Source organism: Ochotona curzoniae, unplaced genomic scaffold (genome assembly GCF_017591425.1).
Source record: "Ochotona curzoniae isolate NIBS_2020 unplaced genomic scaffold, NIBS_Ocur_1.0 contig_2457, whole genome shotgun sequence".
NCBI lineage: Eukaryota > Metazoa > Chordata > Mammalia > Lagomorpha > Ochotonidae > Ochotona > Ochotona curzoniae.
In genome coordinates this window covers 415,379-428,102 of record NW_024465464.1, presented here as the reverse complement: position 1 = coordinate 428,102, position 12,724 = coordinate 415,379, and the positions used below count along the sequence as shown (strand labels likewise).

At 54.5% G+C, this 12,724-nt stretch overlaps 1 protein-coding gene across 1 annotated transcript in view; it reads right to left on the bottom strand.

The window, feature by feature from the left end:
• The window catches only part of BID (BH3 interacting domain death agonist), a 33,319-nt gene extending 21,663 nt beyond the window's left edge, over positions 1-11,656 (bottom strand). Inside the window, exon 1 of the mRNA XM_040974556.1 lies at positions 11,487-11,656. The gene's annotated coding sequence lies outside the window, so the exon portion shown is untranslated. The remainder of the gene's footprint in view (positions 1-11,486) is intronic.
• Positions 11,657-12,724: the final 1,068 nt, after the last annotated feature.

Here is a 12,724-nt window from a genome sequence, read left to right as displayed (position 1 = left end):
ACAGAAAATAATCTTTTTTTTTTTTTTTTTTTTTTTTAAGAGAAAGGCATCTGTAATAAAACACGCACACAAAACCAAGTAAACTTGGCTAAGCCTGAGCCATGTTTCATAGCTTCCTTTTGGACTCAAGATATTAAAAATCATGGCAAGTGTCCCGGCCTGGCGAAGTAGCCTAGTGGCTAAAGTCCTTGCCTTGCACGCGCCAGGATCTCACACAGGTGCCGGTTCATATCCTGGTTGCTCCACTTCCCTTCCAGTTCCCCGTTTGCGGCCTGAGAAAGGACAGCCCAAAGCCTTGGGACCCTGCACCTGCGGGGGAGACCCAGAAGAAGCTCCTGGCTCCTGGCTTTGGATCAGCTCAACTCAGCCATTGTGGCCACTTGGGGAGTGAATCAGCGGATGAAACATATTTTTTCTTTGTCTCTCCTTCTTTCTGTGAATCTGACTTTCCAACAACAACAACAACAACAACAACAATAATAAGTCTGGAAGAGGCTCCAGGCTCCTGGCTTCAGATTGGCGCAGCTCTGGCCGCTGCACCATTTGCAACTCCAGCATCCTACTGCTCCCCCGTGTTGCTTTTATTGCAGATCTTGAATGGAAGACCTGTGTGGATTTTCAGGCTATTGTAGTGTCTTTGTCCTCTCTGTCTCTCCTTCTCTGTGTGAGGAGGGGCTCTGAGGACTGGACCCACCAGCCTAGACTCGGTGCCACCCTGAATACCTGCTAGCCTAGTGCCGCCTTAAATCCCCTCGGTCCACTGAATACCTAGTTACCCAGCACTGCCGTAAACCTCCTAGCTCTCAACCCCCTTAAAGGCCACTTGGCTAATCAAGCTTAGAGACCTTCAGGTAAAAGGTGCACACCCCACCAATCCCTCGAAGCGTATACTCCTGGTGTCCACCCACAGCCGCCTCTGCCAATCCCCGAGCCCCACACTCCCTAGCTCCCTCCCCCGAGGCCATAAGAGGTGCCTCTCTCCTTTGTTCCCCCTCTCCGCTCATCTCTGTCTCTCCTTCTGCTCTATTCTTTGTCTCTCTGCTCTCACTTCCCCCTGTCCCACACTACCTCCCTTGCTGGAATAAAGGCCTTCCGGGTGGCTCACCTGCTGCGTCTGGCGTCTTGGGTTTGTGGGAAAAAGCTAATACTCTGTATATCTGACTTGCCCATAAAAATAAATAACTCTTTAAAAGGGAAGCCGTCAGGACTTGAACCAGTGAACATACAGGATGCCGACACTAGAGGTGGAGGATTAGCCTATTATGCCACCAGGCGGTCCTGGAAGATGATTTTAAATGAAATTATCTTTATACAAATCTAAAATGATGAATCAAACAGGTCTCAAATATTTTCTTCAACCAAGTAATTCATGACGGAACGGGCATGAAGGCATAACCTGTTTCTTAATAAGATGAATTCCCAAGGTGCCTCCCAGTTCTAATATTCCCTTTCCCGAACAGAAAAGCAAGAGCTGAGTGCTGCAGGAACACAAGGGGGAGAGCCCAGTTAGCTGAGGGCAGAGCTGGACCGCTGGGCTCGGAGCCCAGGCAGCCTCCCTCCCTGAGCCAGGGACCGCACAGGTTTCCCCGCCACATGGGCTCCTCCCACCAGCGTTGACCGCACAAGTTCTCATCCTGCGAAGCATCATACGGTATCTTTCCCTGGAGATTTGGGGATGGGAAGAGCTGTCACTCTTAAAGAGAAACTGTGGGGCTTGCCTTCGCTTGGCCTGGCTGGGACACATCTGCAAAGAAGGCAGCTGGAGCTGAGGACGTTGGTCCGGGCCACCTCCTTCACACCTAGGCCAAGTCTGATCTCCAGCCCCTACAGCTGTCTGCAAACACCTGGGAAACTCCTCTGATATACAAATATTCCACCTGACTGTTCACCTTCCTCCAACTTCAAGGGCATGGGGCCACAGACCGATCACCCAGAGTGTTCCAAGGGCATGGGGCCACAGACCAATCACCCAGGAGCGTTCCAAGGGCATGGGGCCACAGACCAATCACCCAGGAGCGTTCCAAGGGCATGGGGCCACAGACCAATCACCCAGAGTGTTCCAAGGGCATGGGGCCACAGACCAATCACCCAGGAGCGTTCCAAGGGCATGGGGCCACAGACCAATCACCCAGGAGCGTTCCAAGGGCATGGGGCCACACACTGATCACCCAGGAGCGTTCCAAGGGCATGTGGCCACAGACTGATCACCCAGGAGCGTTCCAAGGGCATGGGGCCACAGACCGATCACCCAGGCGTGATCCAGCCCGACTGCCCTCTGGAATCAACCGGAGGCTTTGAATTTAATGGATTGCATACAGTTTTCTATACAGAAAAGTCCAAAGACCCAATTCAAAAACTAATAAATGGGTTCAACAAGGTTGCACAATGTAAGTATTTACAGGATTTGTTATGTTTTTATTCAATGGCAATAAACAACCCAAAATGAAATTGGGGTAGCGTTCAGTGTAGCAGTTAAGATGTTGCTTGGGGGCCCGGCACAGTAGCATGGTGGCTAAAATCCTCACCTTGCTTGTACCAGGATCCCATATGGGCACTGGTTCTAATTCCAACGGCCCCGTCTCCCATCCAGCTCCCTGCTTGTGGCCTGGGAAAGCAGTCGAGGACGGCCCAAAGCCTTGAGCCCCTGCGTGGGAGACCTGGAAGAAGAAGCTCCTGGCTTCGGATAAGCTCAACTCCGGGGGTTGTGGCTACTTGTGGCTACTACAGAAGATCTTCGTCTTTGTCTCTCTTCCTCTCTGTATATCTGAATTTCCAATAAAAATAAATAAACTCTAAAAAAAAAAAGATGCTGCATGGGATGCCCCTATGCAATAATGAAGTACCTGGTCCAAGTCCTGGCTACTCCACTTCCTGTGAATTCATCCAGAGAGGCAGAAGCTGGTGGCTAAGTTCTCAGGCTCTCGTCATCCTCAGGAGAGCCAGGTGGTATCCCGAGCTCAGCCCGGCTCAGCCCGGCCACTGTAGGCATCCGTGGAGCGGATCAGAGGCTGGAAGACAGTTCTCTCTGCCTTCCAAAACAGATCAAAGTTTTTAAAAAAAAAATGAACATTTAAAAAATACATTTCATAAAAAGACATCAGACTTGTACAAACTACACACACTGTTGAAAGAAAGCAAATATCTGAAAAACTACCCCATGTTCATGGATTGGAGCACAGCATTGTGAAGTTAGTAACAGCCTGCCAACTGAGCCATGAATGCAACAATTCCGAAGAAATCTCCCTTGGCATTTTTTGGAGAAAGTGACCAAGGATCCCTGACATTCTTGGACATGCATAAGGCTTTAAAAAAAAAAAGATTTATTTATTTTTATTACAAAGTCAGATATACAGAGAGGAGGAGAGACAGAGAGGAAGATCTTCCATCCAATGATTCACTCCCCAAGTGAGCCGCAATGGCCGGTGCTGCGCTGATCCGAAGCCAGGAGTCAGGAACCTCTTCCAGGTCTCCCACATGGCTGCAGGATCCCAAAGCTTTGGGCCTTGCTCGACTGCCTTCCCAGGCCACGAGCAGGGAGCTGGATGGGAAGTGGCGCTGCCGGGATTAGAACCGGCGCCCATATGGGATCCTGGGGCGCATTCAAGGCGAGGACTTTAGCTGCTAGGCCACACGGCCGGGCCCATGCATAAGGCTTTTTAAGAGTTATTTATTTTACCGGTAGTTACAAAGAGATCATTCAGCCATTGGATTACTCCCCCAGGAACTGCAAATGGCCTGGGTTAGTCCAGGCCAAAGCCAGGAGCTGGGGGCTTCAGATAAGTTTCCCACATGGGTACAAGGGCCGAAGGACTTGGGCCAACTTCTGCTGCTTTCTCAGGCAGGAGCTGGAGCAAGAGCGAAGCAGCTGAGAGGCGAGCTGGCTACCAAATGGGATGCTGATGTAACAGGTGGCAACTTATCTGGTCATACCACAACACCAGCCCCACGTAAGACATTTTCAAGAATAGCCCATCTTGTCCAAAGTTGGTGCACGCACACTTCCTGATTTCAAAAGTTGTTACTTGGACTGGTGTGGAGGTATAGCATGCTGACTCTCCACCTATGGCCACTGGTTAGAGTCCTGGTTGTAGCACTTCCAATCTGGCTCCCTCCTAAGGTCCTGGGAAAGCATCAGGGGATGGCCCAAGTGTTTGGGCCCTCTGTACCCGCATGGGAGACTGGGAAGATGCTCCTGGCTCCCTGCTGCGGACGAGCCCAGCTCTGACCTTTGGGGCCATGTGAATGGAAGGTCTCTCCCTGTCATCTCTCCCTCTCTGTGTAATTCTTTTAGGAAAAATAAATATTGAGGGCCTGGTCTGGTAGCCTAGTGGCTAAAGTCCTCACCTTGAACACGCCAGGATCCCATATGGGCGCTGGTTCTAATCCCGGCAACTCCACTTCTCATCCAGCTCTCTGCTTGTGGCCTGGGAAAGCAGGTGAGGACGACCCAAAGCCTTGGGACCCTGCACCCATGTGGGAGACCTGGAGGAAGTTCCTGGCTCCTGGCTTTGGATCTGTGCAACACTGGCCATTGGGGGTCACCTGGGGAATTGCAGAAGGACATTCAAAATCTTTGCTATTGTGGGGGACAGTAGCCAGTTGCATTCCCCCCCTCCCCGAAAGGTGCCAGGAGCAATTGATAAGGAGATGAATGAGCAAGATACATCCTGGTTCACAGGTTGAGCTAGAGAACCTTCTAGAGGAACAAGCTGTGCTTTGGGAACTGTATCTTGCTGTTGAGATGAAAATGGCTTAAAACTCCCTTTCCTGAGTGCCTACATGACAACCTCTTTTTTTTTTTTTAGTTGGAAAGGTGGACATACAGAAGGAGGAGAGACAGAGAGGAAGATCTTCCGCCCGATGATTCACTCCCCAAGCAGTCGCAACCGCTGGAGCTGGGCCAATCCGAAGACAGGAGCCAGGAGCTCTTCTGGGTCTCCCACGCGGGTGCAGGGTTCCAAGGCTTTGGGCCATCCTCGACTGCCACTCCCTCCCCCCCGGCCACAAGCAGGGAGCTGGATGGGAAGCTGGGTTGCCAGGACCAGAACTGGCGCCCATATGGGATGGTGGTGCATGCAAGGTGAGGACTTTAGCCACTAGGCCATCACGCCGGGGCCCGTAACAACCTCCTTTTAAAAACCAGACTCTGTTAATAAACTTTGGCTATCTCACCAAGACGTATTCCACGCGTGTCATTAATATGGCTCGGTGCACCAAGTCCATCACTGCAGGACAGCAACAGGAGACCCCTAAGAGGTTCCCGGCTTCGCATCGGCGCAGCACCAGCCATTGTGGCCGCTAGGGGAGTGAATCGTCGGACGGAAGCTCTTCCTCTCTGTCTCTCCTGGCTGCCTTTCCAATAAAAATAAATCTTTATGAAAAGTAGTATAGTTATGTCAGTGGAAATTACTTGGCCATGGAAGGAATGACAGCGCTCTAGGCTACAGCATAGATGACCCTTAAAAAACGTGTGCTAAGTGAAAGGAAAAGAGTATTTACAAAAGAATACATAGTGGGGCCAGCCTCGCAGGGCGGCGAGTTGAGTCTTCATCTTCGGCATCAGCAGAGTGTATTAGATCTTCGGTTCAAGTTCCCGCTACTCCACTTCCAAGCCAGCCAGCTTCCTACTCAGGCACCTTGGAAACTGGCAGAAAATGACCTCAGGACTTGGGGCTCTATCAGCCTCATGGAAGACCAGGGGATGGTGGCTCTCTTTCTCTCTGTCTCCCTGCCTTTGAAATAAATAAGCCTTTCAAATAAAATAATAATACAAATGGTGCATGATTGCATTCGCATGAAGAATCCAGAGCAGGACGTAAGGCCACAGAGAAAAAATTAGGAGTGCCCAGGTCTACAGGGTGGGAAGAATGTGAAATGACCGAGGTTGTGAAAATATTTCTTGGGTCTTGTCCTAAAATGAAACTGTGGTGATGCCTGCACACACAGTCAAAACCTGCCAACTCTGCACTTGAAACTGGATGCAACTTACAGGATGTGAAATGCATTCAAAATGAGTTCAGTTTTTAAACTTTATTCACTCATTTACAAGTCCCAGAGAGCGCTGCCCCATGTCCTGGCTCACTCCCTCAATGCCTACGGTGTCCAGGACTTTCCCGCAGGTGACCCGCACGTGCAACATGGACCCAGTCACCAGCATGGCGCAGGTGCCTCCCACGGTATACAGGAACAGAAAGCCGAAATCTGAGGAGCAGGGCTGGGACGCAAAGCGAAGCCTTCTGCTGTGTGATCTCAAGCGAGGGCAAGAGGGACAGCGCAGGGACAGAGGAGCCTCCCGCATGGTCACCTGCATCATAACCCACGCTGAAGACACTGCCAGGGCGGTCATTGGTCAAGGTGACAGAAAGATCGCTTCACAGGGGTTCCAAAGGCAGCACTGTCCTCCCCTGGGTGTGAGGAGGAACTTGGGAAAGAAAGGGCAGCTTTTGGGGCGGTGGGGGGAGGCAGCAGACACCAGGGTTAGGAGTGAGGAGCCAGTTAGGGCTGTGCCCGGGCCACAGGTGCAGTCAGGCATGGGATGCAACGGGAACGGAGACGCCCAGCAGCAGGCAGGGTGACGGGCCGCCAGAGGAAGCCTCGCCACGGCTGTGCTGGCACAGCGCTCAGGGCCAGCCGGCCTGCCATCAGTTAGAGGACCAGGTGAGGCAGTTCTTCTAACTTCATACCAGAGGGGCCTCCTCCTTTCTTGACTCTGGGAGATGCCGAGGCCTCTCTCAGCCCCCACCAATGCCAGATCTGACTTCACAGCTGGTGTTTCCGGATGAATAACACCCTGAGCCAAGCAGAGCGTGGCTGCTGAGGGCGGGGCGGGGCTGGGGACTCATGCATGAAGCCAACCGCCTCCACACTGAGGCACGTACGTTCCAGAGGCATCTTAGATTCACTGGGTCTGAGTTCCTCGGCCACGGATCAACAGGCCTGGATGGATCTGGGGGAAGGGGCACACGTGTCTGCTGCCTCCTGGGTACCTGTCTTCATGCCACAGCCCTTTTCCATCCCTTGTCCCTTGAGACCTCTGAGCTCTGCACTCCAGGGAAGCTGCACGCCTCAATTTTATCTGCCTACTAAGGCTTGTGGGGACCAGGCTTGTGGCACGGCAAGTTCAGCAGCAGCAGCTGCTCATGACACCTGCAGCCCCCAGGAGAGCTGGTCCAAATCCCAGTGGCTCTGCTTCTGAACCCGCTCCCTGTCACTGCGCCTGGACACACAGCGGAGGACGGCCCAAGAACTTAGGTCTCCATCAGCACCGGAGGAGAGCTGGGCGGAGTGCCAGGCTTTGGACTACACTAGACCTAGCCAGGGCCTCCACCCCTTCTGTCATTCTTTCAGACAAGTCTTTTTTATTTTTAAGTAAGTAAATCAAAAGGCTTATGCACCACTACCATCCAGAGGAACTCCTCAAGTTACTGAGGTCATGTCTGCCCTTGGACCTATAAGGCCACCTCACCCATCCCTCCTGTAATAAGGGATAGTCCCCGCCTATGCGACCTCATGAGAAACATGGACGGTACCCAGCATGCAACGGTCATTGAAAAGACTCCTCCCAGACCCAGAACAATGGCTCAATGGCTAAAGCCTTGCCTTGTAAGCGCTGGGACCCCATACGGGTGCCGGTTCTAATCCCGGCAGCTCCACTTCCCATCCAGCTCCCTGCCTGTGGCCTGGGAAAGCAGTCGAGGACAGCCCAAAGCCTTGGGGCCCTGAACCCGCGTGGGAGACCCAGAAGAAGCTCCTGGCTTCGGATTGGCTCAGCTCCAGCCATTACAGCCATTTGGGTGTGAACGAGTGATGTAAAACCTTTCTGTCTCTCCTTCTCTCTCTAAATCTGCCTTTCCAACAAAAATAAGCAAACTTAAGTAAAAATAAATAAATAAATAAATAAAGGTCTCCCTCCTCTCTCTGTGGGTTGAGAGGGCATGGAAGATCCAAGGGGGAGCTCCTAGAAAATGTCCCGCCCAGCTCCAGGGTGGCAGTCAGCTGAACACAGGTGCGCACGCCAATGACATGTTGGGGCTTCTACCTAACATTCTTACAGAAAAAAACCGCATGCATTATGAGCTAGTACCCCAACTTAGGACAGTTCGACTGAAACTACTTTCACTTTACCAGGGGAAAGTGGACCCATGCAGCCACTCTGCCCCTCACGCAGGGACGGCAAGCTTCACAGCCCTCATTACAGAGCAGACTTCCCGGGAGACGCCTGTGCCCAACTGCCCCCCAGGCTGCGCTATAGTGTGTGTTTCATTTGGTACACTTGATGCTTTAAAATCTTTCTTTAGGGCCTGCTGCAATAGCCTAGTGGCTAAAGTCGTTGTCTTGCATGCACCTAGGATCCCATCATGGGTACCGTTTCGTGTCCTGGTGGCCCCGCTTCCCTTCCAGCTCCCTGCTCGTGCCCTGGGAAAGCAGTTGAGGAAGGGTGCAGTTGGGACTCTGCACCCACGAGGGAGCCCCGTAAGAGGCTCCTAGCTCCTGGCTTCAGATCGGCTCAGTTCCGGCCGTTGCAGCTACTTGGTGAGTGAACCAGCGGCTGGAAGATCTTCCTCTCTGTATAGCTGACTTTCCAATAAAAACAAATAAATCTTTGAAATAAAATAGTATTTTCATTTGAAAGCAGACACAAGAGTGGGTTCCCATGCACCCACTGGCTTAACTCTCCCGGTGCCTGTGTCAGCTGTGGCTGCCTCGGGCAGCGGGCAGTCAGGAACTTAACCCAGGCTTTCTACGTGGACGGCAGGACCCTAATCCTTTGAGTCATCTCTGCTGCTCTCAAGCGCCTGCATTCCCAGGAGGTTAGAGCTGAGCACCAAACCCAGCTCCTGCCTGTGGGACACTGCGGGACACAGGGACCCAGCTCCTGCCTGTGGGACACGGGGACCCAGCTTCTCCATGTGGGACATGGGGGCCCAGCCCCTGGCTGTGGGACACTGTGGGACCCAGGGACCCAGGTCAAATGCCTGCCCCAGATGTATTTTTGACTCTGAGTATTTGCACTCAGATGTGAGTTTATCAAGAAGAAATCATAGCAAGGGGGCATCTATATGACAAACACAGGGAGATTCAGCAAGTTGGACAACACACACACACACACACACACACACACACACACACTGCTCTTGGCCCAAGCTGCACGGCTCCAAGGGGGTTTGTGGTCGTGCCCAGGAGCCTCTTCCCCGCTGTCGTGAGCAGGCAGCCCTGGGTGACACGTCTCGTCTCTGCAGCCACCTTCCGCCCCCCGGCCACCACCAAGGGCACCCACACACGTCCACCAGGTCAGAAGGTCCGTTCCTCCAATGGGTTGACCCCCACTTCCTGTGGGCTGCAGGCTTCCCTTTCAAACTCTCACCTTCTCCCCGCAAAAAGCCTCAAGCCGAGAATACCCGTGTGCTCCACGCTCTCGTTTTCTTAGCTGCTGGCTTTTCGGCCCACTGACCCAGCAACTGAAAAGCCAGCCAAGAATCCACTCGGCGAGGCGACAGCACCCCCAGAAACGGCAGCTTGGCAGCTCACTTCAACCATCTTGTTTGTGTTTTCATGTGAAACTTCCCCTTTCTGACTAAGAGAGGCGGAGGAAGGAGATGCGAGGGGGAAGGGCCCTGGGCACCGGCTAGGTGCCCTTGCACTGCCTCCTAGCCCGTCCCCTGGGCTCCCTTAGCGGCGGAGGCTGGGACAAGGAAGAGCGTGGTCCTGCTCGCCGTGAGTCCTAACAGGCAGGCATGTGATGATGGAGAGACCACGCTGGAGACACGGGGCAGTGGGACGCCTGGGTCCCCATGCTGGCAGTACAGCCTGTGGCATGGAAGTCGGGCGGGGGACCCCAAGCTGGCAGTACAGCCTGTGGCATGGAAGTGGGGGGGACCCCAAGCTGGCGGCACAGCCTGGGGTGTGGAGTCTGATGCCCTCGGTTGTGACTCTGGGCTAGCGCCTCTCCTTGCTGGATACCAGCCTGGTCTCTGATTAGTGCCAACTAACTGTTGCCTTCTCTCTGGTGGCACACAGCAAGCTCCCCGCTTATCACTCACCACCCCCTTTACCCCCCTGCAGCCTCACTTAGCTGCTCCTCTGTGGCTTGCAGATGTAGCAGCTGAGCAGCCGTCGGAGAGGCGCTGGGGAGGGCACTGCTGCCCAAGCTGCCCTCCGCAATGCCCACCTGGTGACCGGGGAGCAGTGCCTCAGCAGCCGCAGCTCTCCAGGGCGAGTCTTCTTGTAGACCAACCGTGCTGCCTGGCACATGCGTGCCACCCCCAAAAACTTCTCATTCTCTTCAATGGTGTTGAGCTTTGAACGCTGACATAGCTTCCCGCTCACCCCTGCACCCCGCACTCCAGACAGGACACTGGAATGCCACTCCCGTGAAGGCACCGATACCACATGTCACGCCAGTGCTCTGCCCACGGACAATTCCCAAGCCGCTGTCCTGGGGCTCCGAGGCCACCGTCTCTTCCCCCGGTGGTTGTTTGCTATCTTCCGGAGGACTCTAGGCTCCGGGTTCGGGGTCTGCTCAGCTGAGGCGCAGCCCTGGGCCCAGGAGACGTGTCGGCATCTCCATCTCCGCGAGTGGGCACGTGCCCTGCCTGGGTGGAGATGGAATGTGGAAAAACAGCTCTCGGGGCTTCCCCCAGCTCCCTTGCTGGGAGGCCAGCTGAGGACAGAAGGAGCAGCGCAGCAGTCACACAGCTGCCAGGAAAGCTCAAAGCTGGTCCCCACCCTGGGCCTCCCTGGCCCTGCCACCTGAAGGCCACCGCCATTCCAGGAGGCCTCCTTTATGTTGTTCAAGCCACTTCCTCACTGCCACCACTACCGTGCCCTCAGGAACCCCGTGACCCCTGCGCCAGATGCACAGGCTCCTTGAAGAAATGTTAACAGCTGGACCACCAGGCGGTGAGGGTCTCCCAGGAACGTCTGGGGGCATTCAGTCACTCAGCACACTCAACAAACTGATTTCTGAGAGCTGCCATCTGAACATCATTTCAAACCGCAGCAAGCCGTTGGCGGGGCCGCCGCATCCCCTTGGTACGTCCTCACTTGAGCCACCTGCCACGGATGTGGGAGGCCCGGACCGGCCCCAACCATCAGTCTTCCCAACTCTGGAGTTAGCCCAGGGGCCTCACCCCACCCTAGCCCCAGCCTGCCCACGCGGGGCCAAACGCTGCTGCCTCGGCGCTGGCCACGTGTCGAAGAGAGAGTGCCGCTTCCTGCCCCCCAAGGGGCGCGCCGCTTCGGTTAGTTTAGGGCCCACTGCACCGGGGCTGCCCTTTGGGCAGTGTCCCGGCCACCCCCGAGGCAGACCCGGAGGGCGAGGCGGCCTCGGGCGGAGGCGCCACGGGTGGCACCGTGCGGCCCAGCTTCCCGCCGCTCCCCCAGGGTTCCCCTCGGCGCAGGCGAGCTGGCTCCGGCCCCCGGGGGAGAGCTGGACTCCCACGGAAGTGCCCGAGTGGAGAGCGCGGGCAGCAGGAGAGGGTACTCACCGGGCAGCCGCCGCCGCGCGCCGGGCGCGAAGTCCCCGTCCGTGAGTTTGCAGCGCGCGAACGCAGCTCCGGCGCCCTCGGCTTCCTTTCTGGAGTGCGCGCACGCCCCGGGTGCCCCGACGGCTCGCCCCGCCCCGGTCCGCCCCACCACGCCTCGCCCGGGCCGGGAGGGACTGGAGAGGGACAGCTGGACGGTGCTGCAGACTGGCCTCTAGGGGAGCAGGGACCGGGCCTCTCACTACCTCGAAGCGGTGCTCGGACGCAGCCTCTCACCAGTCCCCTGCGCCCCGCTTGGCGCCTGCACCCCAGAGGAGGAACACACGTGACCCCAGCCAAAGAGAAACAGAAACGGGAAAGCGAGTTTCTGGAAAGCAGGAGGAAGCAAATAGTGCTGAGAGACTTAGTATAATCGAACGTAGGGATGGAAACGAATTTTTTTTTTTAAGGACTGGAAGAAAGACACGTGGCTGTGTTCAAATAATAAATCATAGCATTTTTGGTACTTCCTGATTTTTAAGTGACTGCGACACTGATTTTACAATCAAGAAAAATGTGCAATAAAAATTACATAAAGCAGGAATGGCTTTGTGGCAAGGAAAGACCCCAGCACAATACTGGGTGGATTCCCAGCTGCTCCACTATTGATCCAGCTGCCTGATAATGGCCTGGAAAAAGCAGCAGAAGGGGGGTTTGGGCCCCCCTCCGTGCCACCCAGCACTGGCTGTGGCAGGTGTCTAATGAATAAGACATCAGATGGAGGATCATTCTCTCGCCCTTTCAAATAAATAAATACATTTGAAAAAGAAAAAGTGGACACTTAACACACCGTACCATGATGCTGGTTCCAAACCACTGTATTTATTATTTATTTTTTTTTTTTAGAATTTATTTATTTTTATTGGAAAGTCAGATACACAGAGAGGCGGAGAGACAGAGAGGAAAATCTTTCACCTGCTGATTCGCTCCTCAAGCGACCGCAACTGCCAGAGCTGCGCCAGTCTGAAGCCAGGAGCCTGGAGCCTCTTCCGGGTCTCCCATGCAAGTGCAGGGTGTCAAGGTTTTGGGCCGTCTTCGACTGCTTTCCCAGGCCACGAGCAGGGAGCTGGAAGGGAAGTGGGGCTGCAGGGATTAGAACCGGCATACATATGGGATCCCCAGTGCGTGTATGGTGAGGACTTTAGTTGCCAGGCTACTGTGCGGGTCTGAAACCTTTTGATTTTCATGTGCAGTTGAAATAG